We start from the raw sequence: 8,291 nt of genomic DNA, 5'->3' as shown, positions 1-8,291 counted from the left end.
CTGGAGGACATTATGTTAAATGAAATAACCCAGGCACAGAAAGACAAATACCACATAATCTCCCTCCTATGTGGAATCTAAAGAAGTTGATCTCACAGAAGTAGAGAGTAGAATAGTGGTTACCAGAGGCTGCAGAGGTTAGTGGAGAGGAGGAGATAGGGAGAGATTGGTCAACAGGTACAAAGTTACAGTTAGGTAGGAGGAATAAGTTCTTGTGTTCTACTGCACAATAGGGTGACTATTGTTAACAATATATTTTGTGTCGTTGTTGTTGTTGTTTTTTGAGATGGAGTCTCGCTCTGTTGCCCATGCTGGAGTGCAGTGGCATGATCTTGGCTCACTACAACCTCTGTCTCCCGAGTTCCAGTGATTCTCCTGCCTCAGCCTCCCTGAGCTGGGATTACAGGTGCATACCACCACAACCAGTTAAGTTTTGTTAAAAATACAATACTAAAAATGTAGAGCTGGGGTTTCACCAGTTGGCCAGGCTGGTCTCGAACTCCTGACGTCAGGTGGTCTGCCCGGCTTGGCCTCCCAAAGTGCTGGGATTACAGGCGTGAGCCACTGCACCTGGCCAACAATATTGTATTATATATTTTGAAATAGCTAGAAGAGAGAATTTTGAATGTACTTACCACAAAGAAATGATAAATGTATGAGGTGATTGACATGGTAAATATCCTGATTTAATTTTTACACAATGTGTATATATATATTGAAACATCACACTATACCCCACAAATATATATTATTATTATGTGTCAACTAATAACAAAATAGCTAAGAATAACAAATAACAAAACAAAAAAAATAATAAGCTGCAGACCACAAAGCTTATTAGAAGTAAAGTAAGGTTAATCCTTAAATGCATTAGATTTAGATTTATGATTCCTGTAACTTTGCTATGAAACATTAATCATTCATAGCAAAGTATTTCCTTTAGCTGATTATATATATATTTTTTCTCAGTTAATTCAATATTATTCCACATTTAGAGTTAAAAATTTTCTATCAGGGTTTTTTTTTTCCTACTTCAATTTGCTTCCTCTGACAGGATACAAGACAAACACCCAGTTTGCCTGAGTTTTTGAAGCATATTTCCTTTGCCCACTTGAATGATCAATAAAGACATAATTCCAATTGGCAAAGTGAATAGGGGGTTCTACCAGATTTTAATACACAGTAAAATATATGAAGTAAACCAGAAGTAATGTTTTCCCTGACAAAACTACTTTGAAAATCACTTTCAATTCATGTACCATGAAAAATGTTTACATTTTCCCCCAATGATATAATTATAGAATTGAGATACATCTTATATACCTGCATAGCTTATGGGCTAACAAAGATGATAGTAACCCAGATAAACTGTGTGTTAGTTTTTCATATGTCTCAATGGGGAATCTTTTTTATTTTTTTGAGACAGGGTCTCGCTCTGTCTCCCAGGCTGGAGTGCAAGTGGTGTGATCCTGGGTCCCTACAACCTCCGCCTCCCAGGTTCAAGTTATTCTCATGGGTCAGTCTCCTGAGTCGCTGGGACTGCGGGTGCCCACTACTATGCCCAGTTAATTTTAGTATTTTTAATAGAGATGGGGTTTCACCATGCTGGCCAAGCTGATCTCAAACTCCTGACCTCAAGTGATCCTCCTGTCTTAGCCTCCCAAAGTGCTGGGATTACAGGGGAGAGCCACTGCGCCCAGCCTCTTTTGTTCTTTTAAATTACCTTGCCCTCAACTTCTTGGTCAATGCCTATATGAAATTTTAGCAAAGCAGTGATTGAAAAGCAGAGAATTTAAAGTCCCAGAGTTGGTGGAGTAGTTCATCCGGAAGCATCCGCCAAGTGATTGGCTTTTGGGGGATGGTAGGAATAGAACAGGTCCGAGGAGTTACTTTTCTGGAAAATCAGGAAGTACTCATTGCCTCTCGTTCTTCAACTGAAGAAGGATTAACCAAGATAACGTGATTACATATTTGGCAAAGAGCTTCAGACCTCACATCTTGCCTTACTCTCAGAAAGAGAATGAGGATGCTGTTGGACCAGAGAGAAGAAAAGAACCAGTTCATGCTGATGCTGCCACATTTACATCCCTGAAGAGCAATACTGAGGAAACTAAAATTTGTGTGCCAGGCAAGCACTTAAAATACTTCATCTTTTTTTTCTTTTTTTTTTAGATGGAGTATCACTCTGTCACCCAGGCTGGAGTGCAGTGGCATGATCTTGGCCCCCTGCTATCTCCACCTCCCTGGTTCAAGCAATTCTCCTGCCTCAGCCTCCTGAGTACCTGGGATTACAGGCGCCTGCCACCACGCCTGGCTAATTTTTGTGTTATTAGTAGAGACAGGGTTTCGCCATGTTGGGAAGGCTAGTCTTGAACTCCTGACCTCAGGTGATCTGCCCACCTCAGCCTCTCAAAATGCTGGGATTACAGGCATGAGCCACCACACCCAGCCAATACTTCATCTTTTTAAGTCCTACCAACATATGTAAGAAAGATGTCAATGCTTTCTTATAAATAAGGAGCCCAAGGCTCAATGAGGCTCATTTGTCCCTGCTTTTATTTTGTTAATTAGCATTTATTGAGTACTCTTGCTAGGTGTCAGCACCTGTATAAATTATTTACGTATATTGTCTCATTCGGTCTTCAAAGCTTGTGTGCCATCATCCATACCACAGGTGAGAAAAGTATGCATAAGAAATGTTAACACATTTCCATTCTTAGGGTCGGAGGGCAATAGATAAACACTCCTAGAACAAATTGAGGAACAAGAGGCAGTAGTCAGAAAAAAAGAGATCAGGCCAGGCGTGGTGGCTCACGCCTGTAATTCCAGCACTTGAGACGGGAAGATCACTTGAGGTCAGGAGTTCAAGATCAGCCTGGCCAACATGGCAAAATCGCCTCTCTACTAAAAATACAAAAATTAGCTGGGTGCGGTGGTGTGCACTTCTAATCCCAGCTACTGAGGAGGCTGAGGAGGGAGAATTGCTTGAACCCAGTAAGTAGATGGAGGTTGCAGTGAGCTGAGATCACACCACTGCACTCTAGCCTGGGCAAGAGAATGAGACTCTGTCAAAAAAAAAAAAAAAAAAAAGGAAAGAAAGGAACAAGGAGAACAAAACACCACGTGGAAGACTGGTGGCCTTGTGAATGAAGATTGCTTTCCAATATGTCACAGGCTGAAGGTCACACACATAGCTTGTAAGCAGAGAAGATGGGATTTGAACTCTGATCTGCATGACTCCAGAGCCCAGGCACTTACCTACCCTACTCTCCTGCTCTTACTCTCTTTTTCAGTGAAATAATGGTATAAGGAAATCTTATAAAAACAAATTCAAATCTTGACTACCCACAGGCACTTCTACTTACTCTCATTAACTGGTTAGCTAAGAGTTAACGATCACTACAATTATTTCAGTCTTGCAAATGAAACATCTATTGACAAATGGTCCTCTGCTTGATTTAGCAAATGAAATCAGGATTTTTTTTTTTTTTTTTTAAATCTTTTAGAGACAGTGTCTCACTCTGTTACCCAAGCTGGAGAACAGTGGCATGATCTTGACTCACTGTAACCTCTGCCTCCTGGGTTCAAGCAATTTTCATGTCTCAACCTCCTGAGTATTTGGGATTACAGGCATGTGCCACCATGCCTGGCTGATTTTTGTATTTTTAGCAGAGATGGGGTTTCACCATGTTGGCCAGGCTAGGGTCTCAAACTCCCGCCCTCAAGTGACCTGCCCGCCTCGGCCTCCTAAAGTGCTGGGATTACAGACATGAGCCATCATGCCCCACTTGGAATCAGGTCTCTTAATTGCAAGTGATAGGAGTCCAAATCCAATCAGCTGTAACCAAAGGTTACTTTTATTAGAGGGATTCTTGAAAGTCATGCAAAGGAAGAGAAGGTTGAGTCAAACTGGCAGAAGAGCAGAGCAGAGATGCTGCTGAGCTTCCATTTTAGGGTAATAGGAGGCACGACCTGCCAGAAATCCCAGCCCGGTTTCTGCAGTAGCAGAAGCGAGTATTCGTGTATCAGCTTCCTGTTGCTGCTGTAACAAGTGACTGGAAATCGCCTGGCTTAAAGCCACACAAATCTATTATTTTCTGACACTGGAGGCCAGAAGTCTGACACTGGGCTGAAATCAAATATTGGCCAGGATGTGTTCCCATCTGGAGACTCTAGGAGAGAATTCATGTCTTTGCCTTTCTCTGTTTCTAGAGACTGCCTACTTTCCTTGGCTCTTACATCTTTTCTTACGTCTTCAGAGCTAACAGTGAGAGTTGCATCCCTCTCTTACTCTCGCTCTTCCATTTCTCTCATCTCCCTGTGATTCTCATTTTTTGCCTCCCTCTTTTTTTGTTCTTTTTGAGATGGGGTCTCACTCTATCACCCAGGCTGGAGTGCAGTGGTGTGACTCAGCTTACTGTAACCTCCACCCTCTGGGCTCATGCCATCCTTCCACCTCAGCCTCCTGAGTAGCTGGGACTACAGCTGCATGCCACCATGCATGGCTTTTGGGTTTTTTTTGGATTTTTGGTAGAGACAGGGTTTCACCATGTTGCCCAGGCTGGTCTTGAACTCCTGAGCTCAAGCGAACCACCTGCCTCAGCCTCCCAAAGTGCTGGGATTACAGGTGTGAGCCACTGTGCCAGGCCACCCTCTTGTATTTTTAAGAACCCTCATGATGACACTCCCCTAGTACCAACCACAGATCCTGTTTTAAGGTGAGATGATTAGCAACCTTAGTTCCATTGGCAACCTTAATTCCCCTTTGCCATGTGTCATAACATAGTCATGGATTAGGACATGAACATCTTTGGGGGAGGCAAACATTATTCTTTCTCCTATAGGGGCATATGCCTAGATTTACCGATCAGCAATTCTGGATGCAATAGGTGAGGGGTAGATTTCCAAAAGGAAATTGAAGTGTTAGAAAGGAGGATGGGTAGCCATGTGTGGGGGTCACACCTATAATCCCAGCACTTTGGGAGGCCTAGGCAGGTGGATCACTTTAGGTCGGGAGTTCGAGACCAGCCTCACCAACATGGTGAAACTCCATCTCTACGAAAAATTCAAAAATTAGCTGGGCTTGGTGTAACGCACCTGTAACTCCAGCTACTTGGGAGGCTTGAACCCAGGAGGCAGAGGTTGCATGAGCTGAGATCCTGCCACTACACTCTAGCCTGGGTAACGAAGTGAAACTCTGTATCCAAAAAAAAAAAAAAAAAAAAAAAGAAGAAAAAGAAAAAAAGAAAAAGAAAAAAGAAAGGAGGATGGTGATCAGTAATTCTCAATAATTCCAGAAGATGGAAAGGCTGCTGGGCAGACACAGCCATAGCTGTCCACTATAGATTGAAACAGACGTCAAGTCTGTCAAATCTGTCTTTGATGATTTATATTTTTTTAGTGTCTCCAGATCAATCTTATGACTGCTACCAATTAGTATTAAATAGGCAGAAATACACATCACTGTGGATTTGTATTGGCTTATAAGATACCCTGAAGTTATTTATTTATTTATTTATTTTGAGACAGGGTCTCACTCTATCCCCCAAACTGGAGTGCAGTGGCGCGACCACTGCAGCCCCTGCCTTCCCGATTCAAGCGATTCTTATGCCTCTGCCTCCCAAGTAGCTGGGATTACAAGTGCTCGCCACCACATCCAGCTCATTTCATATTTTTAGTAGAGACAGGGTTTCACCATGTTGGCCAGGTTGGTCTTGAACTCCTGACCTCAGGTGATCCACTCGCCTCAGCTTCCTAAAGTGCTGGAATTACAGGTGTGAGCCACTGTGCCCAGCTATACCCTAAAGTTTAAAAAATTTCCTGCCTATGTTGTTCTCTTGTCTGTCCTTTTCTTATGTGTAGAATTCATAAAATGGTTATGTGAAGGCCCTAGTGAATTGAAATTTTATTCTACTACATTTAAGAAAATCAACATCCTTAAAAATAAATGGTATAATAGTAAGACTTTCTCAATTTAAGACATTAAGCTTGTTCTCATCTCTATTAAGGTGGCATCCAAACTTGATGAGTTTTCCTGGCCAGATAATACACTTTGTTTAAATTTTGGGGTGCTGTGGAATCCCCCCAACTCAATTCATTCCCAATAGGTACCTATGATTTATATAGTTTGATGTATATATTCTTCTAGATCTTTTCAAATATGTTTATATGTAGGAACAAATTATACACATTTTTTATTTGATTTTTTCTCATATAAAAGTTTTCTTTAGGACAGGTGCAGTGGCTCATGCCTGTACTCACGGCCCTTGAGAGGCCAAGGCGGAAGGATCACTTGAGCCCAGGAGTTCGAGACCAGCCTGGGCAACAGAGTGAGACCCTCTCTCAAAATACAAACCCACGACCATCCCAGTACACTTTAGGAAACATTGTAGATCAATCTGTATATTAATAGTTCCACCTCCTTCTTTGAAATAGATCATTGCAAGATCTTCCAAATGTTTTGAGAAAAACCTTAGATCCCAACTTTTATAGGAAACGTTCTGATATTTTAAATGTTGGCAACAAATTTAAAAATTTACAGTGTGTAGTCTTTACTGCATATGCCTGTGGGCTTGATTCATCAATCCTGTGCACCACTAGTCTGATACCTCAAATGAGTGCGTTTTTCCATCCAGCCCCATATGCCTGATATTGGGCAGAATCTACCAAAATCTGGAAGTGAGGAGACAAAGGAGCAAAGAAGCAGTGGTTGAAGCTAATATCATTCATGGTTATCCTGTTCCATTTTCTTATGCACACAAACGGATTACACTTTTTAGCTCCCTTATCACCAGGCAGGGCCATGGGACCAGTTCTGGTCTTGGGTGCCAGTGAGCAGAAGGAATGTGTGTCCCACCCAGGCTTGCACACTTAATTGCTGGCGTAAAACCTTCTAGCTCTGCTTCCTCCAGCAATCATAGACGTGCATCTTAAAATCATACAAGCCTCCAGCATCATGAGTCCCTGAGTGACTTTTTTTTTTTTTTTTTTTTTGAGCTGGAGTCTTGCTTTGTCACCCAGGCTGGAGTGCCATGGTATGATCTCAGTTCACTGCAACCTCTGCTTCCTGGGTTCAAGTGATTCTCCTGTCTCAGCTGTCTCCAGTCCTGAGTAGCTGAGACTACAAGTATATGCCACCACGCCCAGCAAATGTTTGTATTTTTAGTAGAGATGGAGTTTCACCATGTTGGTCAGGCTGGTCTCGAACTCCTGACTTCAAATGATCCGCCTGCCTCAGCCTCCCAAAGTGCTGGGATTACAGGCATGAGCCATCACGTCTGGCCTTGAGTGACTATATTAAGTAGAGCCCCTCTGATGACTCCCACTAGATGTTAGTACGAGTGAAAAATATACCTTTGTGATTTTATGATTCTGAGATTCTGCAGTTTCTAAAATACTTTTATAAAACCATAACTGGATTTATTCTAGCTAATATGGGATATATTAATTTTCGATTGCTGTCTAACAAATTACTGCAAACTTAGCAGCTGAAAGCAACACTCTATTTTCTCACAGTTCTGCAGGTCAGAAGCTGGCATAGTGAGGCTGGGTTCTCTGCTAATGATATCATGAGGCTGAAATCAAGGTGTCTGTTGGGTTGTACCCTAATCTGGAGATTCAACTGGGGAAAGATGCCTTTCCAAGCACTCGTGAGTAGTTGGCAGAGTGCATTTGCTTTGTAAAGTTGAGGTTGCTGTTGTCTGGCTGGTTGCTGGACAGGGACTTTTTTTTTTTTTTTTGAGACAGGATTTTGCTTTGTTGCCCAGTCTGGAGTGCAGTGGCACAATCACAGCTTACTGTAGCCTCAACTTCCCAGATTCAAGCCATCCTTCTGCCTCAGCCCCCTAAGTAGCTGGGACTATAGGTGCATGCCACCACCCTAATTTTTAAATTTTTTGTAGAGATGGGGTTTCCCCATATTACCGAGGCAGATCTCAAACTCCTGAGCTCAAGCGATCTGCCCACCTTGGCCTCCCAAAGTGCTGGGATTACAGGTGTGAGCCACCATGCGCCGTGTCCAGCCCATGGACCATTCTTGACTTCTACAGTCTGCTCCTAGGTTCTGGCCATGTGGTTCCTCCATCTTAGCAATTGAGAAGTTTGTGCAAATAGAATCTCTCTCATGCTTTGAGTCTCTCTGACTTTTTTTTTTTTTTTTCTACAACTATCCAGAGAAAACTGTGCTTTAGAAAGTCTCTGGTGATCAGGTGAGTGGCCATCTCTTTATCTCCCTATTTTAAGGTCAACTGTGCTACTTGACATAACTTAATCATGGGGGTAAAACCCATCAT

At 42.4% G+C, this 8,291-nt stretch overlaps 1 non-coding gene across 1 annotated transcript; it reads right to left on the bottom strand.

Moving 5' to 3' along the window:
* Positions 1 to 1,036: 1,036 nt before the first annotated feature.
* LOC126945136 (small nucleolar RNA SNORA27) lies at positions 1,037 to 1,162 on the bottom strand. Its single transcript, XR_007722312.1, has one exon. It is a non-coding gene; the product is annotated as a small nucleolar RNA SNORA27 (small nucleolar RNA).
* Positions 1,163 to 8,291: the final 7,129 nt, after the last annotated feature.

Source organism: Macaca thibetana, chromosome 20 (genome assembly GCF_024542745.1).
Source record: "Macaca thibetana thibetana isolate TM-01 chromosome 20, ASM2454274v1, whole genome shotgun sequence".
Taxonomy (NCBI): Eukaryota; Metazoa; Chordata; class Mammalia; order Primates; family Cercopithecidae; genus Macaca; species Macaca thibetana.
Note: the sequence above shows the minus strand (reverse complement) of the source record. Positions and strands in the feature narration are given on the sequence as shown.